The sequence below is a fragment of the Triticum dicoccoides genome, chromosome 5A, assembly GCF_002162155.2.
Source record: "Triticum dicoccoides isolate Atlit2015 ecotype Zavitan chromosome 5A, WEW_v2.0, whole genome shotgun sequence".
NCBI lineage: Eukaryota > Viridiplantae > Streptophyta > Magnoliopsida > Poales > Poaceae > Triticum > Triticum dicoccoides.
Genome location: NC_041388.1, coordinates 530,915,175 through 530,942,711, shown reverse-complemented (window position 1 = coordinate 530,942,711; position 27,537 = coordinate 530,915,175). Strand labels below are relative to the sequence as shown.

The 27,537-nt window shown below is 47.8% G+C and overlaps 1 pseudogene; it reads right to left on the bottom strand.

The window, feature by feature from the left end:
• Window positions 1-1,941: 1,941 nt before the first annotated feature.
• LOC119299889 overlaps window positions 1,942-27,537 on the bottom strand; it is a 31,912-nt pseudogene continuing 6,316 nt past the window's right edge.

Here is a 27,537-nt window from a genome sequence, read left to right as displayed (position 1 = left end):
GGGGTAGCAGGCTTCAAAGGCAACACATTTTTCTATGATTTTCTCACCAAATATGAAATTATTTGGCCCCTAAATTCTAATCCCTTTGTGAAAGAAGATTAATTGTGGAATATGGTCTATGAATGTTGACAAATTTGATCACGTCAGGGACTGACAAAGTTAGTACAATCCTCACTGTTGCACATATATTTCAAGGTAAAATTAAACTTCAAGAACATGATCAAGCAGGAGCTTCATGCAACATTAGATGTGAGAAGGTATGGCATAGAATCACTGCCGCCTCCATTCTGCCCTGCCCCTCTGCACTGTCCTCGACGACCATGCGGGCCACCTTGCCGCTCGCTTTGCAAGCAACCACTTCATCCCCAACCTTTCCTCCCCAGGTTCAGTCCTTCATCCCCAACCTTTTTCTAGATATATGGATTAGAGAAATTCATGCTAAGTATTGATCTAGAGCTTCGATGTTGAGCCACTAAACTTCATTGTAAAACTGGGGTATCTATCTCCCGTTGCAACGCACGGGTATGTTTACTTATTCAATAATGGCTTCAAATTCAATGAAAATCGTTAACTGGACTGCCATGATTGCGGTGGTGTATTATTCGGCAAAAAGTAGTATTGTCGCCTTTTGATGTTTTCATTCACATCCATGGTCATATATGCTTCTTGGACAAAACAATCGGTCCTTATTTTTAATAAAAGTAAATGTCAAGTGATTTGTTTGGGCAAACCCAAGTAGTTAAAAAAGAATAAACTCTTCCCAACCAAACAACCATCTGTAAAAAAATCCCTAACAAAAATGCTCTAAAAATATCTGTAAAAATACTTAACACAGTAAAAATAGCTTTTAAATGTTCACTGTTTTACATATGTTCACACCATTTTTTTAAATAATTATGTTTGCATTTTTTAAAAACCTAAAAAAGTTCCATGTTTACTAAAACAAAGTCCATTTAGAAGCGTACAACAAAAAACATTCTTCTCATAAAAACATCTGTCAAAAATGTACCTTTTCCATAAAAATATATTCTTTTTTAGAGAAATGTTCCAATTTTCATAAAAATGTTAACTATTCTTAAAAAGTGTCCCAAATTTTGTGAAAATGTCCATTTTATTAAAAATAAGGAATTTTCCATGTTTAACCTTACTTTAGAATTGGATATAAAAAATGGTGCACAATGGCACATGTGTCTTTTTTCGCCCGATGCAACGCACGGGCATTTGTACTAGTAAGTACTTACATAAGAGTCACAATTTAGGCACACAATGATATTGATGCAAAGGATGTTGAAACGCCACTTCAAACTAGTGACTTTAGTATTAAGTAGGATACGAGAATGTAAGAGACACAACTTAGGCTGACAAAAATGTTATATGCACCTTGCAAAGACTTCATAGCAGAAAAATGTCGGGGCAGGAGTTTCTAAGACAACATAAGCTATTACGTGTCTATTACATCAGGGCAGGAGTATTATATCCTCTTTGACCAGCCTTACTTCACAGAACCCGGTAAAAGGGCAAAATATATGTAGAGAAGCAAGAGTCAAAGAGCTGAAGCACTAAATGGTGAAAACAAAAATAGAAAAGAAAAGATTGAGACATAGATTGGTAAGAACATATAAATAAACATAAAATATAGTTCAGTTATGAAAAAATGACAAATAAACTCAAAACAATAATAGCAAGAGAATCATATGCATAAAAGGATACGTGCAAGCTCCTGTCTAGTACAGTTGGATGGTAGACTTTTAACATGTACAATGTTTGATGCATCTGGAGGAAGAGAAGGCCCATAAGAACCAATAAAAGGTATCTGCAAAGATGTACCAAGTCAAGTCTTTTTTTTTTGGGTTCTAGAGGAGCCTTACTTGACAACAATGACAATCTCAAACGATCGGAAAGCCATATATACATGTTGTATGTACAACATCCAGCCTGCCTTCAACTTGCATACAAAGCCTTGATGTCCGGGCACATCCTCCTGTTGTCCAGCAGCACATCCCCATAGACGTCGATTCGACTTCGTTGAGCTGGAAGTCCTTCGACTTGCAGCGCTACTCACTCCATTCAAACCACAGTTGTGGTATCACCTCCTTCTTGAATGCAGTTTCATAGGTGTTCTCCTCTAGAGAATCAGCTGCTACGAGGCAAAACTTTCTTATGCTGCCTGACAGGTAACAAAGGGGTTCAAAACATCTAGAATGACGACTCTTGATGCGCCCAGGGAGATGCCTCCCCACATGCCATGGTAGAGCCAAACAGGACTTATGCATCAATAGAGTTGTTAAACCGATCCATTGTCAGTTGTCTATCTTCTGAAGTAGATTTATTATTACCACGGGTCACAAAGAACTCCTTTCCTACTTGCCAGCCCCTTGTCTTAACCAATAGCCTTTCCAAAAAAAACTCATGGGAAGTAATGTACTGACTAAATGCAATGACCTTTTGATACGTCTTCAACGTATCTATAATTTTTGATTGTTCCATGCTATTATATTATCAATCATGGATGTTTTATATGCATTTATATGCTATTTTATATGATTTTTGAGACTAACCTATTAACCTAGAGCCCAGTGCCAGTTTCTGTTTTTCCTTGTTTTTGAGTATCGCAGAAAAGGAAAACCAAACAAAGTCCAATTGACCTGAAATTTCATGGAGATTATTTTTGGACTAGAAGAAGCCCACGGAGTACCAGAGATGGGCCTGAAGAGTCCCGAGGCACCCACGAGGGTGGGGGCGCGCCCCTACCTCGTGGCCGCCTCGGGGACCCCCCCTGACTTGTTCCCGACTCCAACACCTCTTATATATACCCAAACTTCCAGAACATAAGCTAGATCGGGAGTTCCGCCGCCGCAAGCCTTTGTAGCAACCAAAAACAATCTAGACCAGTTCTGGCACCCTGTTGGAGGGGGAAATCCCTCTCCGGTGGCCATCTTCATCATCTCGGCGCTCTCCATGACGAGGAGGGAGTAGTTCACCCTCGGGGCTGAGGGTATGTACCAGTAGCTATGTGTTTGATCTCTCTCTCTCTCTCTCTCCCTCTCTCTCTCTCGTGTTGTTGATTTGGCACGATCTTAATGTATCACGAGCTTTGCTATTATAGTTGGATCTTATGATGTTTCTCCCCCTCTACTCTCTTGTAATGGATTGAGTTTTCCCTTTGAAGTTATCTTATCGGATTGAGTCTTTAAGGCTTTGAGAACACTTGATGTATGTCTTGCATGTGCTTATCTGTGATGACAATGGGATATTCACGTGATCCACTTGATGTATGTTTTGGTGATCAACTTGCGAGTTCCATGACCTCGTGAACTTATGCATAGGGGTTGGCACATGTTTTCGTCTTGACTCTTCGGTAGAAACTTTGGGGCACTCTTTGAAGTTCTTTGTGTTGGTTGAATAGATGAATCTGAGATTGTGTGATGCATATCGTATAATCATACCCACGGATACTTGAGGTGACATTGGAGTATCTAGTGACATTAGGGTTTTGGTTGATTTGCGTCTTAAGGTGTTATTCTAGTATGAACTCTAGGATAGATTGAACGGAAAGAATAGTTTCATGTTATTTTACTACGGACTCTTGAATAGATCGATCAGAAAGAATAACTTTGAGGTGGTTTCGCACCCTACAATAATCTCTTCGTTTGTTCTCTGCTATTAGTGACTTTGGAGTGACTCTTTATTGCATTTTGAGGGATAGTTATATGATTCAATTATGTTATTATTGCTGAGAGAACTTGCACTAGTGAAAGTATGAACCCTAGGCCCTGTTTCCTAGCATTGCAATACCGTTTACACTCACTTTTACCACTTGCTACCTTGCTTTTTTATATTTCAGATTACAAAAACCTATATCTACCATCCATATTGCACTTGTATCACCACCTCTTCGCTGAACTAGTGCACCTATACAATTTACCATTGTATTGGGTGTATTGGGGACACAAGAGACTCTTTGTTATTTGGTTGCAGGGTTGTTTGAGAGAGACCATATTCATCATACGCCTCCCACAGATTGATAAACCTTAGGTCATCCACTTGAGGGAAATTTGTTACTGTCCTACAAACCTCTGCACTTAGAGGCCCAACAATGTCTACAAGAAGAAGGTTGTGTAGTAAATATCACCTTCTCTCCCGCATATTCCGCAAGTGCCACGATATTGGTGAAAAATCTGGCCTTCACACCATCAGGCATGTTGATAGACCGGACCAGATTATCAACAGTTACATCTGTCAAGCTGGAAGCTCTATCTGCAGCATCAACTTCTAATATGTCTGACAGGCATGGATGCATGTACAAGGCAGTTTCTATTGCGTGTTTTTACTTCTCATAGGCTTCCAACTTATGAACGATTTATTTCTGCTTGGGACTGAGTTTCAAGAAGACACTGAAGTCTACTAGGCCAGGTAGTTCATCCAAGATATCACCCTTGTAGTAGTGAAGCAAATCTTTTGTTAGTTCTCTGGGACTTCTAATGACATGTGATTTTCTCGTGAAGTTATCATTATGAAGTAGGGTCTATTCTACTGACTCGGTGAATTTATCAGAGACCCCTTTTGAAATCCTGCGACCTAATATTCATAAGTAAACTTTGGGCGTACAAGATTCAAGATGTTGAACACTTCTACGACGTGATTCTGGGAATGTATAGGATGAGATGCTACTATCTTGAGAAACTTTGGGCGTACAAGGTTCAAGATGTTGAACACTTATGCGACGTGATTCTGGGAAAGTGTAAGGACCACATTACGTGGAGTATGTCCTCTGCGCAGTGATTCTAGCACATAGTCGACTCATTCCTAGGTGTATGGCCCTCATCCATTATAAGTAGGTTAGAGACCATAAGCAACATGTCCCAGCATGCAGCTGCGACGGTGACACCCCCATCACTGTTAATGATCCAAGAGAATTGGGTGTATCCAACCAAGAGGATACTCCTATTGGCTTGCCAAGCGTTAAGGATTTCCAATTGATCTGCTCTGTCACCCTTGACAGATCACAAATCATACAGTGGTATGTCCTCCACTTGCCACCGTTGAAATTCCCGTTTCCATGTACCTAATATGCCTTAGGGAGTACAACGAGAGGCCTTCCAGAGGGATACTTTGCCAAGAGGCTCTGAATAAAACTAATCAGCATAAATGTTTTCCCCGAACCAGGGGCATGAGCTAGAATGCAACCTCCTGGTTTGTGAGAGACTAAATTCTTAACCAGAAAGTGGAAACCTGCCAACTGATGTGGTATCATTTGCTTTTCATGTCTTGGATGAATAGCAATGCCCAACACAATGAGTTCTTCAGCGACTCTAACATCAACAGTGACAATCTCATCAGAATCCTTTGAACGCTTTTCAGAGAAATATGATCTTGACCTTGATGCCTGACATGAGGTAAACATAATGTCAATTGATTGTTCCAATCATACGTTTAAACTTTAGTTCATTCCAAAGTTTATATTATGTCATCATTACATTTCTGAAAAATTATAATGCATAACAGTAGATACCGAATATCAGAAAATAACAACTACATGTGCTATACTAGAAAAGTTTATTCATGCTGGAAATACAGGAATAACCAAAATAACAACCCACGAGGTCCGTCAGGCTCTGCGGCATGAGCAAATGTGTCTATTTTGTCGGATAAGATGGCATGAACTAATTCTCAGGTATGATTGGCATATTGTGCCCCTTTAGGCACTTGGCTCTTATAAAAACAAATTTTGTTCAAACAATGTAATAGTGTAATACAAAATAAAAAATGTATCTCAAAGCAGTTCCAACACACCAAATGGGAATCCCACACGTGCCTGTGGGCCACTTAGCTGTTGCTAAAAAGGATATTTGGTAAGAACTTCCGAAATTAAAACTACATATGTTGCTAACCGGCCTCAGAGTTACAGAAGCATCATCACATATCTTAAACAAATAACATACCTTTCTCCACTAATAATCAATGATTATGTCAGCCCTTCTCTCACAATCATACCGCAGACACGACATACATGGCCTAGATCTTCATGAATCTGTATTTCATGATTGCAGACGTTGTTCACCTCTTTCTCATTGGCTGCATCTTCAAGTGTGTCGAGATGGCCAATAAATATAACTAAATCATTATGGCAAACAACATAAATCCAAGTAAACAATTTAATGAAGATCAAGTTTGCAAATTTCTCTTATTGAGCTGAGCTCATCTATTCTCAAACTTTACAAGTTGAATCAATTTGCAGATAGAGCACGAGATCATAAGCACAACCATAAAATTACAAAATGATATGTTTCAAAATGCTGCAGCAACAAAAGTCTGTGATTATAATTTGTACATTAGAGCTTTCAAGTGCCACTGAGTGCTCATTCCAAAAATCTTCAAGACCATCACTTTCCTTTTCTTGTATATGCTCTTCCTCCATAGGCTCATCTTCCCCCATAGGCTCATCTTCCTCCATAGGCTCGTCTTACCCCAGAGGATTGTAAGGTTCTGAGGGCAAATCAAATACTGCTGGATTTGCTTCATTTTCCCTTTTTCTTTTCTTGGCACAATTTCAACATCCCCATCTACTTGGGAGCTTGGATCAACTTTTCGTTTTTTATCTCCTTAGGAAGTGGAGGGGAAACTTGTGTTTCTGCTATTTTCTCCTTATGGGTAACAACCTACATTGAGAAGGAAGAGTTACGGCTGGAAGATGAAAATTTTCAGCTTTGAATTGGAATATATTCAGCAAATATCAAACAATTATACTCCATTATTTTCAGTACAAGAGAATGGGGTACTTGTGAACTACGATGCATCAAATAATTATGGATGAACATTAAAAAAATTGAAAACAAATATAACAGTTTCACAATGCCCTTCAGAGACACTGATGAGGCAGTGCAAAGTTGATGACAGCCAGATCATGGATACATTCCTTAGGTCTTTTCTGCAATATAACTCTCTCAAACAAAAATGCTGATGATTGGTAGCTGGCCGAAGGATACTAATTCATTAAAGTTGCACTTGGAATACAAGGAACAATTTGACTGTTTTGGTTGTCTCATTTACTTCATCAATTCCTTCGATTACCACTCTCATGAGAGCAACAGCCTGTTCTGATGGTATCAGCTGTTTATTTTTCTCAGGTGTCAGTTGTTCTGTGTGCTCCTGTGCTTTCATCATCATCATCCGAATCAAGAACTATTATGTCACTCTTTTTCTGTTCTGTTTGCTCGATAGAATTGGCCATATTAGTTTCAACACTCGACCCATAACTAAGAGCGGGCTCGGGCAGAGTAGAAAGGAAAGTTAACAATTGGACCTTCTGAGCATACAAGCTGTCCCACTCCTCGGTAACACTACCACATCCCCAACTGCTAATCGTATTTGCAGTAAGTGAAAGATTATTGATGGGGCTGGAAGGCTTTCTTTTTCTGCGGTAATACATGCCTATAGAAACAGATGACTAATTAGTTATTATCATATAAGAGAGAAGAAATAAATTTGCACCAGCAATGGAAGTAGCACTTCTGCTGATGTTGCATATAAGCCCCATGCAAGGTGGACAAGAAAAATGTGGGATGCGTACAAGGCAATCATAAGTAGAAGCACAAACAGTTACATGTGGAGAACTATAATGATCATAAAATGCAGCGGCCATTATGAGTAGTCAACCCACTAATTGTTTAACACAAGCATAGTAATTGATGAACAAATAGGCACCTTATTCATCAATTCTTTCTCCTAGGTTTACTAGGTATCCTTATTTTTGGCATCGGGCTCTGTATTTCACCTGGTACGATCCAATTAAAGTAGTAATGAAACTTTATGAATAAAGCTAGTAGCTAGTAGCTACTAGAGATACACTAGAAATATCACCTACAGTAAATTCAGTCCAAATTCAAATGATGTTATTTGCTTCTAATCATGCACAGAATACTCAGAAAAGGAGTCTCTAAAGAAAAGAAAACACAAATGTGATGTGAGTGTAAAGGGCAGTGGAAATACTTCAACTGGGCAAACTATATTTACACTAGCATTTCGAAGAGCAAAGTTGCTTCAATACCTACAAATATACAAGCTTGCAAACAACAATGTACTAGCAGGAAACAAATCACCTCAATAACACCCATGACCGTATCCAGCATAGCAAAGAACAATACTCATGAAACAACCAGAGAGTGGAAACCTGCCAAGTGATGTGGTCTCATTTGCTTTTCATGTCTTGGATGAATAGCAATGTCTAACGCAATGAATTCTTCAGCGACTCTTAACATCACCAATGACAATATCGTCAGAATCCTTTCAACGCATTTCATAGAAATATGATCTTGACCTTGATGCCTGACATGAGGTAAACTCAATTCCAATGATACATTTAAATTTCATGAATGCCATGAAAAACATTGAAAATAATGGTAAGACAAAGTTCCATATTTGTTACTAAACCCATGTCCTGCGCAATATTGCCAGGCCACATCATCTATCTATCTATTTATACTAAAAGCACAACATGGTAGCGATAGAAGAGTAGACTATAAATTCTCACAAAAAGACAAAACATCCAACCGTTGGTTGAACAGACCAGATTATTGATCAAATTTTTGCACAAACTATTCCGTTTCAAAAACAGAAAATGTTTGAGCACAAACTGCATGAACCACATCCTACCATTGTTTATCCTCGCATACCTATCATTTTTATAATGCATGGCAACAATGCATCTAAAAAAAGTGGTGCTTCCACTTTTGGAGAAGCAGGAAACAATAATCTGCCATGCTTCTTTTATAGATTCCCGTTAACAAATCCAAACATGTATTAGTCTACAAAACAATATCTCAAATATCCCTGTTAAGCTAGAAAACAACCACAGAATAGACTATTAAGCTTCCCACAAAAATTATTTGAAGATAGGGCTATACTGCTACTGTAGCCCTATGTTTTTTGTAGACATAACAGAAAGCTAGGCGTACACAAAGACAACAGACAGACAATTGCATAAGCTACAACCATAAGCATCAACAAAATCTATTGTATTAACTACTAACATAAGCATCAACAAAATCTGATACGATTCCATTTATCTATGCTAAACTACCACATCTATTACCGTTATCCCTTACACTTTTATATGAATCTCAAGGAACAAAACAAACAGTTAATCTACATAGGCAGAGAAATGAGCAGTAAACAAGCACAAACCAAAGTCAGGAAGTCAAGATTAATGCACATACCTCAGCGAAACACAAGGGCCTTCATCTTATGGTTTCCCATTAGCATACAGAACTACAAAAGGCAGCAGAACTGCACTCCTCACCGTACACACAGGAGTCAGACCAGGCAGAAGTTAGAATCGCATCACAATATCACATGGTCAAATTTGAGCATAAACATCCTACCAATATTTATCTTGTTTCTTTAATGTTTTATGCATGGCAACACTACACCTAAAGAAGCGGTGCTTCCACTTTTGGACAAGCATCATACATGAAGTCATTTATTCTTTACAATTTCTTCGACAAAAAAACAAACTCGACTTCATCCAAACACACTTAACAGAAGAAAGAAACCCTAGCTGCCAACAAGAGCAATCTCCTCTCCCCTCAGCCTCTGACCGACGATCCGTCGCTGCGGCGCGGAGGGGAGAGGATTCTCTTTCTCGTCCTTTGTGCACTAGGTTTTGGTCTCACAGCACCGTCGCTCCTACCCTAATGGCGGTGTCATCTCGAATAAAAGTCCCCCGGCTCCGATCCCGTCTCCGTGATGCCTGTTGCGGCGCTGTTGAGGTGCCTGGAAGTTTTCGTCCCCATTTTTCTTGATGGACGATGGGCTAGTTATTTGTGTTGTCCGTCAGCATGGATCCATGTGCATCATCAAGGGAACATCATGTTCTTTACCAACCTCTTCTCTCAAGCCTTTGCAAGCAAGAACGCCGACTTGGTCTGACGATGCTAGCCCCGATGGCATCTTGACACTGGTCTAGTTAGGGTCGCCCAGCCCTTCTCTTGAGCCAGAGATATAACTAAATGTATCGCCATGCAATTATATGCAGGCTAAAGAAGGTAAGCATTGGACTATCAGAACTACATGTCAACATGGTCCTTAGATGCAGAAAGATTGTTTTGATTTGATCCAGAAATTCCATACAAAAGGGTCCTAGTTCTATGTAGTCAATTCTGAATGGCAAAACAAATAACACTTTACTGGCTGTACCAACTGCCAAGATAGCATACCAGTACTAATGAGGGTCCTATTGTTTACCATTGCAAATTAAAAGATGTACACACTAAATCTGCAGGTCTTCAAAGCCATTGGCCTTTATACAAAGTCTCCAGCATGATGTCTTGTCCATACAAAATAAATAGATTGCCAAACAATTTTCAGTTTATGTTGAAATAAGCGCATGACATGACCAGAGCGAAGGATACATTAGAGGCATCCAGATAAGGCATGATGGGAAAATAGCTCGGTGCAAAAAGAATCCAATAGCTAAATTAGAGTGTCTACTCTAATGCATTAAGGCATATTCGAATAACCAGAGGATTGCACAAAGAATCAAGGTCAAGAAACTAGGTGAACATCAAAAACCTGCTGCAATTATTACTACTTCAACTGTGAAGTTACACAAGACAAGACTGGGTAGGCTCATTCATGTCAGGCCATTCCTCATAACCTACATTGACTAGCACAGTGATTTTTCTATTAAGCGCTAAGGATTCGAGAGACTGGGGTCGAAAACGTAAGGAGAAGACATAAAATGGAAAGATCCATTATATGTTACATTAACATTACTCATGGCCAGAGTAGTTGTACAAAATGATTGCTGTGTGAATCTGCGAAACCACACACCAGTGTGATGAGTTAGCAGCTAAACAGCTATATATTATAAGCATTGTATCCTATGCATAGAGGAACAGTATCTTAAACGTATCTGAGAAGAAATAGACTCCCAAAAGCATATTACAGTGCACGCAAATAAAACAAGCCTTTCATGGATACATTAAAGGACATTGCCATAAATGCCAAGGAAAATACACTAATATAATCACAATGGTAAACTGACAGGAGAAATTTAAGGATGATATGGCAATGACTTGAATCAAACATACCGGTCTTTGTGTAGACAAACCAAACATCCATTTAACTATTATGTCATGCAATCTAATCCAATCCAATTCAAATTCATGGATAAATTTGAAAAACATTGCAAGTTCAAATTGATGGGCAAATAGGTTCCTGGTTTTAGGGTCATGGCCAAATAATTTCCTCTGAACTAACGACACCCAACATTTCTGCTTGAGTTGCACATTTGTACGGAGCAGTCGCAGTGTCGCACCATCTGAGAATAATTTTACAGAGCTAGCATCTCCTACTTTTGTTCTTTCTAGAATAAACATGGAAAGATGCATCATTTTCTTAGAAGAAGAGCCAAAGCAGCTGATACAATGTTTTTCAGCCTACTGTGCTAACCTGTGGGATTAGCAACCAAAATTGGCAATTTCTATTGACAATTACGGTGACAGCTGACAAGAGAAGTATACAGAAACTAAGGGATGACTGCGGTTTGCCTCAGATCCCTAGCGGCTGCTCCTTCACCCGTGGTGCGGGTGCGGCCATGCGCCACGACGCTGCCTGTCGCTCCGCCTCCCAACCATCCTCCTACGCGGCGCGCTCTCGCCACCGCTGACCGCGAATACGATACCAAGCCGCACCTGCCGCCACCCCCGCCATCTCCCTCTCCGTCTCCTAGAGGGGCCCTCTGTGTGCGCCTGCCTGTCAGACAGCAGTGGCTCTCAATGGGCTTTCCCGACTGGGCCTCCATAATGTGCATCTAACACAATTAAGAGGCCCACTACCAACCTCAAACACCATCACCATTAAGGCTCATCATCTCGCCATCTTCCTCCTTCGCTCAAATCCTCCCATGAACCATTCTAAAAAAATTGACTCCTCGCCGTTTCCTCCTTCCTTGCCGGCGGCGCGGTTGGACGGAGAGATCCACTACTATCTGCCACGGGTGACGGGTACACGCACCCGCCACCGATGAGGACACGGTACGACACAACACAACCAAAAGATCTTCACAATTCCCAAGCATCCACCGGAAATCAGGACGCCGGCGGGCAGTTCCGCGCATCCCTCCCCTGCAAACGCGAGCCATGCCCGAAACCGCAAGTAATCCTACCACCCCAACCCCGTGCGGCGCCCACACACAAAGGAACATGGATCGAGAGTCATGTCATATGGTTACTTGGTTGGCCGAAGTGTGATGGACACAATTGTGGCAATTTAGCCAAAAGAGCATGACATGTGGGCTAGGTGACTAAGTGATCATGAACCAAACACAATCGATCTTGCCTGAGTAACCCAACAACAGAAAACATCATTGGACCGAACAGAACTTTGCTTATCTTGAAGATAAGCAGCTTAAAGAGCACCAGGCACATGCCATGTCATGGCCTTTGTGTAATCCACAATAAAATTACATTGACGTAATATGCCCACCAAACAGAAACCTTTTACTTTTGTAAAACATTGGTAATATGAAACCTTTGGTTGCTCATAACTGTATTTGTATGGGCCACGCAGATACATGATAAGTTATGGTACAAAATGACAAACTAGATTTATCATCTAGCATGAGACATCAGTTTACCTTGGACGGACCAGGAAGGAACTGGAGGTCCAATTTGACTGAGTATCGATCATGCTTGTCAAACAAATAACCTGCAAAAGGAAGTGCTATTGTTTATTTCAAGCCCACAACCAAACAAGTGTCAATTTCGTGCTATAACACTGACATATTTTGGGATAGTGAGGCACAAAAAAATAAGGGATTATGCTAACTGTAGAACGTCTGAAATCTATCATCTAGGGAACAAAGTTGATGCACTAAAATACTAAAAAAAGGAAAAATAGTAGTAGCAATACGAGGCACTTATCTCAATATTCAGGTAAAAGCTATCTGGCATATGCTGGATATGAAATGAATAAATGCTACACTTATATTTGCAAGATGTGTGATATATAAACAATAGTTAACACGCAACCTACTGGAAGTTAAACATAGCAGAAAAGAATAGAGCAAAGGGATGTATTCTCTATTCTGCATGCAGATTCTAGCATGTAAACTCTAGCTCTGTAAGAACAGGAAAGTTATGCAACAATGAAACGATCAACAAGGGTTGACAACTGCCGTAAGTACTTATGTAAGAGTCACAACTTGGGAACACAACGATATTGATACAAAGGATGTGCACATCAAAGCTCAAAAGAATTGGTAACGTAAGTATCAGGTATAGAATACTACTCCCTCCATTCCCAAATCTTTGTCTTTCTAGAGATTTCAGATGGACTACCACATACGGATGTATATAGACATATTTTAGAGCGTAGATTCACTCATTTTGCTCTGTATGTAGTCACTCGTTGAAATCTCTAGAAAGACAAATATTTAGGAACGGAGGGAGTAGAATGTAAGGGACACAATTTCGGCTGACAACGATGTTATATTCACCTTGCAGAGACTTCATGGCAGAGAAGGCTTGGGCAGGAGTTTCAAAGTCAGCATAAGTTATTACATGTCGATTATTATATCCTGTGTTGACCAGCCTTACTGCACAGAACCCAGTAAAAGGGCGAAATATATCTAGAGAAGCAAGAGTCAAGGAGCCAAAGCACTAAATGGTGCAAGCTAAAATACAAAAGAAAAGACTGAGACATAAGATTGGTAAGAACATAACATACAACATAGTTCCCTTATTAATAAAATGACAAATAAACTCAAAATAATAATAGCAAAGGATAAGTGCAAGTTCCCGTCTACTACAGTTGGGTGGGAAACCTTCAACATGTAGGGTGTTTGATGCGTCTGAAGGAAGATGTGGCTCATAAGAACCAATAGAAGGCATCTGTAAAGATGCACCAGGTCAAATAAAATAATCCAGTACTTCACATTTACTGATGAAGCTGCTAGTCTTAATGAGGAACAAGGAATTATTGTGTTACCTCATTGTTTATGTAAGGCCCATATGGCAGTCCCATTGATTCATCAAATCCAGCCATTTCCAGCTCAAAACCAGTCATCTGCGGTCCGAAAGGCATGCCTACAGAAGGGTGTAATAACTAAATTATATGCATGTATATGTTACTGGGAATGAATGAACTTCTGAAAGACATTGAGCGGCACGTGACTCGTGATTGCTAACAAACAGGGCTAAATGGGGACGGATCCCTCCTTTAACATCAATAAACACGGATAGCACCCAAGCGGATAGGTAGAAGTGGGACCGCTCCACGAACAAACATGGATAGCACCCAAGTGGAGTCCCCGTGGGGATTCAAACACAGATGTGTAGGTTCAACAACCTGAACTCCTACCATTGGACTAGCGCTCAGTTCTCTAACTCATGATTGCTTGAAATTATTTATTATACCTACCATTTAAAAAGCAAGCCCAACAAAATAAACAGGATAACATTAACTAAAGTGTGGATCTAACTATATCACATATATCAAGAAATGGACATCTGGAGAGGCCGAAAAGTCAATCTCGCTATTATGGCATTACCAATGTGAAAAGGGTTTGAATAAGTTTAAAAAAATGACGAGCATGTCAATGTTTCAGTATTGTTTGCTAATGATGCCCTCATTTGTCATCTATGAGGTTAAAATGGACATATGCATGCTGATTTTTCATAACACGCATTAACAGGACAACATTAATTAAAGTGTGGATCTAACTATATCACAGATCAAGAAAGGGACTTCTGGAGAGGGAAAAAAAGGCAATCTCACTATTACAGCATTACTAATGTGAAAAGGGTTTAAATAAGTTGAAAATGATGAGCATATCAACGTTTCAGTATCATTTGCTAATGATGACCTCATTTGTCATCTACGAGGATGAAATGGACATATGCACGCTGATTTTTCATAACACGCATTAACATGAGAGCATTAACTAAAGTGTGGATCCAACTATATCACATATCAAGAAAGGGACATCTGGAGAGGGGGAAAAGGCAACCTCACTATTACGGTGTTACCAATGTGAAAAGGGTTTAAACAAGTTTAAAAATGACGAGGATATCATTCATAACAAGCATTAAAGATATTCACACGCATTGATAAATGTAGGGGACTTTTTGAGATGAGAAAAATCTAAGCTGCCAACTGAAGAGATGGTGATTTATTTAACCTATCATGCAGCTCGGCGATGACAACAAATATACAACTAATGCCCAAATGGCAATTAGTCATACTCAATAAAATATTGGAAGGGTACTAATAGGAAAGAGGAACTAGCTTTATTAAACTATTAATTGCTGCATCAAAAGTAAGGGTGTGACCGTGCTACGACGCAGCAGCATGCAAACCCTAAGCTAGATTGACCAGATTGACGTAAGCACTATTGACCAATTCAAGTTTTTAAAGATTTATAATATATTTGGTCATATGAAGTGCATTTCAAAGCTCTTTAGAACAATAGTAGAAATATGTGCTGTCAGTTTTGCCCAATGTTTTTAACATAGCAAAAGCTGGGCAACACTTAATCCACATGTCAAAATGCTACCAACACCATAGAGAAAAAAAAACCCCAGAACTGTATCCTATAACTATCCTAGGTTCTTTCTTTGAAGATTTAACAGAAAAACTTAGGCTAATGAGACAATAATCTGCCATTCTGTACCACCATGGATCGTTGTTTATGTTCTTCGAGACTAGGGATTGTTTATTTAGCTCCAAATCCAGCTCACCCAATTACATGAGAGAGACACATGCTACTTCTAAACCTTTACAATTTAGCTAAAGAACTCTAAAGTTCAAACATTCTCTTCAACATCCTCTCGATGGACAACAACAACCGCGTTGTTCACCTGAGCAACTTTCTGGCCCTACACACCCTCATGAAACCATGCCAACCGATACCGAGCGCCGACAGCCCAGCAGCAACGCCGAACACCCTTCACTCGGCCACCACACATACATAGGCCAAGAAAGCCGATGGCACGACACACATGGCCACGGGCGCATGCAACAATAGTGGCACACGGTAGGGGCGCTTCAGCATCAGGTGCTTGGTGTCAGGGGTTTGGTGCGACATATGCCAACGGATGGCTTATCATGGTGGGGGCAAGTAGAACGTCGCCGGTGCCTGGAAATGGGATGAGGCGAAGACATGCACGCCGGCGAATCTTACCCAGCTTCAGGGCTCTCCGGGGAGATAATACCCCTACTGCTGCTCTGCGGGGTCTCCGTATGATCACTATGGCCAAGTGTTTACACGATTGCTCCTTGAGCTGTTTCTTAGAGGTAGGAGAGGGCAAGGCTAGCTCTCTCCTTCTATCTGGTATGGTCTAGAGCTACCGGGTTCCAACCCTTTGCATGGGTGCCCTGGGGGGTTTATATAGGCCTACCCCCCAGGGGTACAATGGTAATCCGTCTGGGTGCGGCCCCAGCTATCAGTGCCTTTGGCCTCCGATTTCTCCACCGACTGCTGGGGCGGGCCCCACCGACTGGTCTGGTACGGAGCCGACAGGCCGCGTCCGCCGCGGGCGGGTCTTGCCGGCTGCTGATTACTGTAGCCGTGCTTCTGATGACGCGGGCTTGGTCATGGGGTCGTGGCAACAGTCTCGCCGCCTGGCGGGCGATCACTATTGCCACTCCCCATCACATCTTGATTAATGGCGCATCGGGCCCAGGGGAGGGCTCGGCCGACTCCCCGGGCCGACTCCTGACAGATCCGACTGGCGGTCCTCTCGCCGTCTCCTAGGGTCTCACTAACTAGTGGGACCTGCTGCTTCCGGGCCGTTCAGACAAGCTGTCGTGGGCGCAGGACTCGGTACTGTGGTGCTGATGTCAGGGCTGGCAGGGCAACAGTGCCACGCCGCACGTAGATCTTCCCGAGTACGGCGTGCTGTGGCCATGCCTGCCCTTGGTAAGGGGTGGGAGTGGGCTTCACTATAGCCACGCCCCTGCCCCGTCCCCTTCGATGAGGTTATGGGTTTGTTGGAGTCGCCGTCCGACTCCCCAAAGCCGGCTTCTCTGGAAGTCGTCCCTGGGACTCGGCCATGAGCGGGCAGTCGGCCGCCCTGCTGTCGACTCCTCAGGAGGCGGCTCTTCGCCCTGAGGTCTTGAGGGGCGCAGCCTGCCCCGATGTCTTGAAAGGTTATGGGACTCGGGTTGGCCTACCCGTGGACCATTACTCCGATAGTAGTCCCCGAAGCTGGTGAGGCGCCACGGGCGATCGGCCGAGAAGCCTCAATAGTTTCTCTTTCCGGGTGCTCAACACATGGTCTTTGACTGACTTCTGCTGGGCCGTCTAGAAGGAGTCAGACTTCTGCCGAGCAGTTTTTTCCGGTCCTTCCTGGAGTTCTACGGTCTCCAGCCGCACCACCTCACCCCCAATGCAGTGGTGCTGCTGTCCGCCTTCGTGGCCCTGTGCGAAGGCTTCCTCGGAGTCCTCCCCACCCTCGAGCTCTGGGGGGAGTTCTTCTTCTCCAAGCTCGGCACCCAGGCCGCGGGCGTCCCGGCTTAGTGCGGCGCCTTCATCGTCGTGCGAAGGTCGGGGGCCGACAATCCCTTCCCCTCCATCTCACTGATAAAGTCGGTGAAGATGTGGCAGAGATCCTACTTCTACGTCAGGAATGTCGCCACGAGGGGCGACTGGGTCAACCTGCCGGCTTTCGAAGCCTGCCCGCCGGCTGGGAGACTGCCCAACTGGTCGTACCAGGCCAGGTCACCGACGCCTGTGGGAGCCAGCGCCATCACACGACTCCGAGTGCTGACGCAGTCGGAGGGTCTGACTGGTCTGGACCTGCTGGCAGCCTTCGTTTCACGCCGAGTTCTCCCACTCCAAGGCCGCCCTCACATGATATGCCAGATGAGCGGGCACCGCGACCCGAGTCGGATGTGCACCAAGGACATGCCTCACGAAGAGGTGGCCTTCATGGTGAACTACCTCTCGGACAGCAGGCTCCTGGAGGACTGGCAATTCGGCAAGGAGCCATACTCCCGCGCCAACCCCCCGCCCGTGGTGAGTCACCTTTCTTTTCTTTCTTTACATTGTCGTCTTCTTGCTGAGTTTTGTTTTGACCAGTCGACTTTGGCTTAGAATCCCCTTCTTCACCCAACAGCCGGCAGCTCGGGGCCGGCCCGTGAGTTCCTCGCCGACCGGGCGGAGAGCGACGTCGACGACCCTGATCTGGGGGCGGTGGCTCTGGAAGACGATGCCGAGGGAGGAGGAGGGATAGCAGGCGACTTCAGGCCTTCGGCTACCTTCGCCGACTGGCCTGAAGACAACGCCGAGGGAGAAGTCGCCCCTCGCCATCGGCCAGGAGCCAGCCAGCCTGGCGTGGGCTCTTCTGCCGCGCCGGGCGCTCCAGGCGGCGGGAAGAAGCGCAGGGCCGTGCCGACCTTGTTCAGCAGTCGGCCGAAGAAGCCCAAGGGCTCGGCTGCGGCGACCCGGCGGGACGAGGCAGCCGTGAAGGCCATTCGCTTCCGTAAGGAAGTGAAGAAGCCACCGTTGGTCTCCGCGTAAGTATTCTGTCTTCAAAGTTTTATTCTTTCTTCGTGATTTGTCTGAGTCTCTGCTTGCCCCTCTTGCTTCAGGGCTCCCCTCTCTCTTGAGCGGGTCGCCGCCGCCTCCGTCATGGGGTCAGCGGAGACGTCTACCACCACTCGGCGGATTGACCCCGCTGCCGACCTCTGGGAGGCGACGGAGCAGAATGCGTAGGAGAAGCGCAACGAAGAAGAGGCCCTCCGCCTGGAGAAGGCGGAGGCCTCCGCTAAGAAATAACTAGCGGAGGCCGAAGCCGCCGCCGCGGTGAAGCAGTGGGCTGAGGAAGCCGCACGCCGCCAGTCGGCAGTGCTCATCACCCTGTTGAACTCTGCGCCGCCGCTTCCGGAGTTCACGGGGCCAACTGGAGAAGCCGGCGGCGAGAACCCCGTCGAGGAGAGGGAAGGCGGCGACCCCTCTACTCCGGACGCGAACGTTTCGCCGCCGCCTCCGCCGCTGTCTGAAGGCGCGCAAGGCGAGCAGCCAGCGGACCCTCCGGTGCCGCCGACCGAAGACGAGGCCATGGCGAGGCTACTCCTCCAAGTTGGCTCGCCAACGCGCCGTCGTCTGGAGAAGGCGACTTCGGCACCCCACCGCCTGGAAGCCGGCACCGCCAGCTCGGCATCCCCAGACGCCGAAGCGACGAGCGCCGCACCTATTGGGTGGGTGCGAGGAGGCGGCACAGGGCCGCTGAACCGGGCGCTCCTGGACGTCCAGGCGAAGCTCTGTGCTGAGGGCGACACTCTCCAGAGTTGCACCAAGGCATTCCTAGCGTCGCGGGCAGCCGTCCAAGTATGTTTTTTTCCTTTGGTCTTTGTTTTCTTGTTCCTCTCTGTGGGGGCACGCCAGCGCACCCACTGGGTGTAGTCCCGGAGTTTCGGGCCGACTGCTGAGCAGGCGGCCCGGAACTCCAATTGATGAACTTATGGGTACTAACTTTGTCTGAAATGCTTGTCGCAGGATTACCACAACCTCCGCGTCACTGCCTTCAATCGTAATGTTGAAGAGCTGGGCAAGTAGACCGCCGACTTGGCGGAGAGCCAGAGTAAGTCCTTTTTTCTTCTCTGCGGGGGTGCGCTAGCGCACCCGCGGGCTATAGTCCCCGAGATTCGGGCCGACTGCTGAGCAGTCGGGCCAGATCTCCCCGGTGACCTACTTTATTGATGACTGTTATCTTTCTTCCTTTTCTTCAGGAGCCAACGCTGCTCTTCAACAGCAGCTGAGCGAAGCCAACTCCGCCCTGCGCGCCAAAGGGAAGGAGTGCAGCAGGCTCGCCACAGAGCGCGATCTGCTGGCCACTCAGTTGGCAAAGCAGAAGGAGCTGCTTGTGAAGTCGCAGAGGGAGGCAGAGGAGACGGAAACCGCCCTCTTGGCCGAGTTCGCGAGCGAGAGCTCCTCCTGATCTGACAAGGAGGCGCTGCTGTCCTCCGGCTTCCATGAGATTGAAGACATCGTTGATGGTGAGTCTCTTTATTTTCTTTCTTCGAGCTACCGATTTAAATCGTGCCAACTCCTGGTTTTTGACTAGCTTCCTCGTTTCTTCGCGTCTTTGCAGACTTCTTCCCTGGGAAGTCGCAGGCCGCCATCCAAGCCATCGAGGCCGACCGTGAAAGTCGGAGGGCGGAGGGCGCAGAGATCGCCACCGATACACCCCGAACTCTTGACGAGCACATCCTGAGCATCGAGGCTCGCCTTCGGCCGACTCACTGGATGCTGCGCCGGCTTCAGCGCGTCGGTGCCCAGGCGATTGCCGCCCTTTGGCCAGATATGCAGGCTCCGCGCACCCCCAGCCTGACGGCCAACTGGATGGAGGTCGCGGCTGGTCGTCTTGAGGCCTGGAAGGGCTCTTCGGCCCGGGCTAGAGCACGCTGGGCCTTGGAGTTCGTCAAGGCGTGGTACCCGGGGCTGGATCTAGACCGGTTGGCCATGCTTCGGTCGGAGGCCCAGCCGGAGCTGGCGGCTGCGGAAGATGCCCTCGTTAAACGTGCTGCGGCGATCGCCGAGTACACCGACACCAGCATCTTCGTCCCCGAGCGGTCTGAAGACGGCGAGGAGGTACCGCCGGAGTGGTTTGGGATGAACCTAGACTACACCAAAGACTCGGCGGAGGCGATTGGCTCCAGCGCCGAGGATGAGGATGAGGCGGAGGATGGAGGCGAGGCGGAGGCACTAGAAGACGGAGTAGACAACCAGCCTCAGCCCGACACGCCTCCAGCAACGAGCCGCGTGCAACCGAGTTGACTACCGCCGGAGGTGATCAAGCCGAGACTAGCCAGCCGGCTGCCCTGACGCCTGACCCTGGCGCCTCCTCCGACCCTCCGAATCCGTCTGCTGCCTCCTAAGCTGCCGCTGTATCTTTTATTTTATCTGCCTCAGTAGTCTTTGAAGAACTTGTTAATTCACACAATTCCACCCGCGGGGTGTATTTTGAACCTCTACTCGACAATTTGGCCAAGGGCCTATGTTATGTAAATATATATATATATCTATCTTTTCTTGCTCATTGTTCTTTTGGCTTTTTTCCTTTGCCACTTTCTCTTAGTTGCCTGCCTTGCCAATCGGACAGCCGCTCTGTGGACTGTTGCTGGATCAAGTGTAGGCTACTTTGGGAAAGCAAGTACTTAGCCGATTTCAAGATTTTTTTTGAGCAAGTTGGATAGGAAGCGGTAGTGCGACTATCCGAGAGTCGGTTTGCGAGAAAGGCTGGAAGCCGTCTTAAGCTATGTTTTATGCTTTGAGTCCTTAGCCATTTTTCATGCGAACGCCCATTCTACCTTACTGCTGCCCACCGTACAGTCGCTCTGTGAGCTGCGGCTTCTGACAGGAGACGGTTTGGGCGTTTACACACTACTCGTCCGACTGTAGGAAGCATTTCATAGTGCAAGGCGGCAAGTCCCTAGGCCGATTTGTCGAGCCCGGTGCCAAACGGCATAAAAAGGACTAACATACTTGCAGTCATAATTTTTATCATACAGACAAAAGAGGGCAGTCCCCGAGCTCGCCTCGGGGGCCCCAAAGTCTTGGTTCTTTAATACAAAAGGTAGCGTGGTACATACTGCATCAGTTGTAAAACCTTCGGAGGAGATTTGCATTCCATGGCCGCTCTGTCTCCTTGCCGAAGTCGTCCCTCTTGCGTGCTCGGGGCTTCTGAGCGTCGATCAAGTAGTAGGAATCGTTGCCCAGTACTTTGCTGATGATGAAAGGGCCTTCCCAAGGCGCCGACAGCTTGTGCTGGCCGGCTGTTTGCTGGATCAACAGGAGCACAAGGTCGCCTTCTTGGAAAGATCTTGGCCTGACCTTCCTGTTGTGGTACCGACGTAGGCTCTGCTGGTAGATGCTGGACCCGCTGAGTGCCAACAGCCGGCCCTCTTCTAGCAGATCGACGCCGTCTTGTCATGCTTCTTCTGCTTCCTGCTCGGTGTACATGGTGACTCGTGGGGAGTCGAACTCTATGCCCGTTGGGATGACGGCTTCGGCACCATGGACGAGGAAGAAGGGCGTGAAGCCGGTTGACTTGTTTGGAGTCGTGCGTAGAGTCCAGAGGACGGCTGGCAGCTCGTCGAGCCAACAGCCAGCCGAGCGCTCCAGAGGCTCGATCAACCGAGGCTTGATGCCGGACAGGATGAGGCCGTTTGCTCGCTCCACTTGGCCGTTTGACTGCGGGTGGGCGACGGACGCTAGGTCCAGTCAGATGCCCCGTGTTGCGCAGAAACGGGCCAAGGCGCCTTTGGAAAAATTTGTGCCATTGTCAGTGATGATGCTGTGTGGTATGCTGTACCGAATTGTGATATCGGTGATGAAAGTCACGGCAATCGGACCATTCCGTTTCTTAATTGGATTCGCTTCTATCCACTTGGTGAACTTGTCCACTGCGACAAGTAGGTGAGTTAAACCACCTCGTGCTGTCTTGAATGGTCCCACCATGTGTAGACCCCAAACTGTGAAAGGCCAGGCAATGGGGATGGTCTTGAGCGCAGAAGCCAGCTGGTGCGGCTTGGAGCTGAACTTTTGGCATCCTTTGCATTTTTGGACCAACTCCTTGGCATCTTCTAAGGCAGTCGGCCAGAAGAAACCGTGCCGAAAGGCTTTGGCAACGAGTGCTCTTGAAGCCGCATGGTGGCCACATTCGCCTTGATGGATGTCTTTGAGAATCGCTTGGCCTTGCTCTGGCTCTAGGCAGCATTGGTAGACACCAGTGATGCTGCGCTTGACTAGCTCTCTGTTGACTATGGTATAGGCTGCCGCCCGACGTTGTACTTGCCAAGCTGAGGTCTCATCAGTTGCTAGCTCTTTGTTCACCAGGAATTTGAGGATGGGCTGGGCCCATGAGGTTGCTGCTATTTCTTCGACTACCAGAACTGCGACTTGGACGAGGGTGGCTGGGCTGGGAGGCGGCGGGTTGGAGTCAACAGCCGCTTGCTGGGTTGATGAAGTCCCCAGGCCGACTGGCGCGGTCCTTGGGCCGAGTTCTGGAATCTTCGAGTCCGCCACCTCAGTCCCTAGGCCGGGTTCCGCAGTCCCTGGGCTAGCCTCGACTGTAGCGGCTCCAGAGTCATCTGCCGAGATCCTCGTGCCGCCTGCCGGGGCTCTGGAGTCGGATCCGACATGTTCGAGAGGAGCCGGTATGAAGATGGAGTCTGATTCTGGCGAGGGCTTGACGGACGGCTTGAGAAGGCGTTGAAGGGCGACACCAGATGGTATTGCTTGGCGGGTAGAGCCGATTCGTGCCAATGCATCTGCTTGGTCGTTGTCATTCCTTGGTATATGAAGGAACTCGCATCCTTCGAGATACCCGCTGAGTTGCTGCATGAGGAAACAGTAGCTCGCCATGTTTGCATCTTTCGCGTCCCAGTCGCCGGATGATTGCTGGACCACTAAGTCCGAGTCACCATAACACAAGATCCGGTGGATGCCAAGCTCTTTGGCAAGCCGGAGCCCGTGGATGAGCGCCTCGAACTTGGCGACGTTATGGGAGGCGGCAAAGTGGATTTGCAGCGCATACTTGAGCTTGTCGCCTTTGGTAGAGGTGAGGACGACGCCGGCTCCCAAGCCAGTGCGCATCTTGGAGCCGTCAAAATGCATCCGCCAATGGGTGGAATCAGGTGCTGGAGGCAGGTACTGGGTCTCGGCCCAGTCGACAAGGAAGCCGGCCAGTGCTTGTGATTTGATAGTGGTGCGGGGCTAGTAGTAGATGGTGTAAGGAGCCAGCTCTATGGCTCACTTGGCCACTCGACCTGAAGCATCTCGGCTACCGATGATCTCGGCAAGTGGGGCCGTGCAGACCATCGTGATTGGATGCTCTTGAAAGTAAGGCTTCAATTTCTTGGCAGCAAAGTGTACGCCATAGCTCATCTTCTGGTAGTGGGGGTAGTTCTGCTTGGAGGTTGACAGTACCTCGCTCAGGTAATATACTGGTCTCTGGATAGGCAGCGCCTTGCCTTCCTCCTTGCGCTCCACTACAATGACGTGCTGACTACCCGGCTGGTGGCGGCGATGTACAGGAGCATAGGTTCCTTGGGAGTCGGAGCCGCCAGGACAGGCGGAGTAGTCAACATCTTCTTCAACTGGTGAAAAGCTTCGTCCACCTTATGGTTCCACTCAAAAAAGTGGTCTTCTTCATGAGTTGGTATAAGGGGAGAGCTTTCTCGCCCAACCGACTGATGAATCGGCTGATGGACGCTAAGCAGCCGGTGAACTTCTGCACATCCAGCAGTCGGCTGGGTACCTCCATTCTCTCGATGGCCTTGATTTTTACTGGGTTGCATTCTATGCCGCGTTCAAAGACCAGGAAACCTAACAGCTGGCCGGCTGGTACTCCAAAGACACACTTCTCGGGGTTGAGCTTGATCTGGAACCGGCGCAGGTTCTCAAAGGTCTCCTTGAGGTCTTCCAGCAGTGTTCCACACTTTTCCGTTTTCACCACTATGTCGTCCACATAGACGTGGGCGTTCCTGCCGAGCTGCTTGAGGAGACACTTCTGCATGCAACGCTGAAAGGTGGCGCCGGCATTCCTCAAGCCGAACATCATGGTGAGGTAGCAGAATGCTCCAAACGGCATGATGAAGGCGGTCTTCAATATGTCAACGGGGTTCAGCTTGATCTGGTGATATCCTGAGTATGCATCCAAGAAACTCAACAGCTCGCATCCGGCTATGGAGTCTATCACCTGATCGATTCTTGGTAGAGCAAATGGGTCCTTGGGGCAGGCCTTGTTGAGGCTCGTGTAGTCAATACACATTCGCCACTGCTTGTTCTTCTTTAGTACCAGGACCGGATTTGCCAGCCACTCCGGAAAGAAAATTTCCATAATGAAGCCGGCTGCTAGGAGTCGGGCTATCTCTTCTCCGACAACTCTTCTCTTCTCTTCTGATAAGCGGCGCAGGGGCTGCCTGACCGTCTTTGCATCAGATCGGACATGTAACTTGTGCTCGGCGAAATCCGTCGGTACACCTGGCATGTCTTTGGGGGACCATGCGAAGATGTCCCGATTCTCACGGAGGAAATCGACGAGCTCACCTTCCTATTTGCTGTTGAGGTTTGCACCTACGATGGCGTACCTCTCTGGGTGCTCCGGATCCAAGGGTATCTTCTTTGTCTCTTTAGCTGGCTTGAATGAACCGTCAGCCTCCGACTCTTTTGGGCTGGGCGATACCTCAGGCTGCTTGCCGGTCATCGCCACAACTCGCTCAAGGAGCCGCTTCTCCGCCGCGATTACCAGGGACTCGGCCAGCCGACTGCTCTCAGCTGCACAAGCAGACCACTTCCGGTAGTCGCCTGCCATAGTCAGAATTCCCCTGGAACTAGGCATCTTCATCTTGAGGTAAGCGTAGTGGGGGACCGCCATGAACATGGCCAAGGCGGGTCGGCCAAGTAGCGCATGGTATGGGCTCTCAAGGTCCACCACATCAAACCAAACAGACTCTCTTCGGAAGTGATCTTTGTCCCCAAAGAGGACATCCATCAGGATCTTGCCGATCGGCGTGCAGGAAAGCCCAGGTACAATGCCGTGGAACACTGTCCGGCTGCTCTGAAGCTGTCTTTGCTTGATTCCTAACTTCTCCATGGTATCCTTGTATAGGATATTGATGCTGCTGCCCCCGTCTATCAAAACTCGCAAGAAACGCGCGGCCCGTTTGTCCGTAGCAAAGGTGGCGTCCAGGACCAAGGCGTAGGAGCCCGGACTCGGCATCACTTCTGGGTGGTCAGCCCTGCTCCAGCTAATGGGCTTCTCAGACCGGTGCATGAACTCTGGCGTCTCTGAGGCTACTGCGTTCACCTCTTGTCGCTGCAGCCGCTTGCTGCGTCGATCATCAGCCATACTGGTGAACACCATGTAGGCTCTGTGTTCTTCAGGGTATTCATCTTGTACTGCGCCGACTGGCCTGACTGCCGGCTGCTAGGGCGGAGGTGGAGGCGGCTGCCCAGCAGGCGGGGGTGGCAGGAGGCCGTCTCCCTTGGCGATCCTGGTTAGCCAGTGGCACTTCCGGGTGGTGTGATTCGACGGCTTTGCACCGCTGTGGAACTTGTAAGGTCCATCCAAGGTCTGCTCATAGGAGAAGGCCGGCAACCAGTTAGGCTTTCCGCCTTTCTGTCGCTTGGGCGGAGGCTGCTCTTCTGGCTGCTGGGCTTCAACGGTCGCGACCTGCCGGCTGCTGGAAGCCGACTGCGTGGCCTTGCGCTTGCTGTCACCCTGCTGTTATCGCCGGCCGGCGTCTGCCGCCGGAGTTCTTGGAGCTTGAGGAGCCACTTTGCCAGTTGTGCTGATTTGAATTTCTGCCTTCATGGAGGAGTCGGCCGTGGCGTACTTGTTCGCTATGATCAGCAGCTCATCGAGGGTTTCTGGCTCGTCGCAGAGGAGCTTGTGCTTGAGGAGGGTGCCTTCTCGGCACCCGGCTGTGAAGTACTCGATGGCCTGCACCTCGTGCATGCCCTCGCAGGAGTTTCGGAGCTCAGCCCAACGCGTGAGGTAGTCGCGAGTCGACTCGTCAGGACCTTGCACGCACAAGGAGAGCTGACGAGGCTTGGGAGGACGCTTGTACGTGCTGGTGAAGTTGCGGATGAACGCTTCGGTGAAGTCGACCCAGCTGTTGATGTTGCGGGGCTTTAGGCTGTTCAGCCATGTCCGGGCCGTGCCCCGGAGCATGAGCGGAACGTACTTTACGGCGACACGCTTGTTGCCGTTTGCTATGCTGACAGCCGTGGAGTAGTAGACTAGCCAGTATTCCGGCTTCACGGAGCCGGTATACTTGGGCGTGTCTCTTGGGAGCGTGAACCCTCTGGGAAAGGGCTCGTCCCGAATGCGGGGCCCGAAACAAGGCGGACCCAGCTCGTCTTCTTCTTCCAGTGCCAGGGACCGGTGAAGTCGGTCGATCCGGTGGCAGGTGTCATTCTCTCCAACTCCCTCTCGAAGGCCAAGGCGGTCACCAAAAGTCGGATGGTCAACAGGCGGCGGGGAGACTCGCCTCTCCTTACGGGGAGGGGGAGGCGGACAGTCGTCCCATCGTTCCACTGCTCTCGGGCGACCATCTTGGTCGCTCTCTATGGTAATGCGAGTCCGACTGTGGCTGACAGCCGGCTCCTTGTCCTTTCTTCCTCGGGCGCCGCCAGTCGGCGTCCGAGACGTCGCGCCTTGATCTCGGTGCGGGTCGTCATTTGGCCGCTGTGGCGCCTCCATGCGGCAGCCGGCCTCGTTCTGCACGGCGGCCGCGTCGAGGAGCCGCTGGACTCGCTCCATCATGAGGCGGCATTCTTCGCCCTCGAAATTGTCCAGCTCATCCGCCGCTGCCTGGGCGGCTCGGATGTTCTCCGCTGGTGTAGCGTACACGGGGCGGCTAGCCCCAAACAGGCTGGCATGGCTACGCCGCGCTGCTGGACCGCGCCAAGGCGGCTGGGCCCTGCCGGGGCCGGCGAGCCGCGAACGGCATGATCCATCTTCCGCTGGTAAGCTTCTGACAAGCATCTCATGCTGGCCAGCTTCTTCGCGCCTTTAACGAGCT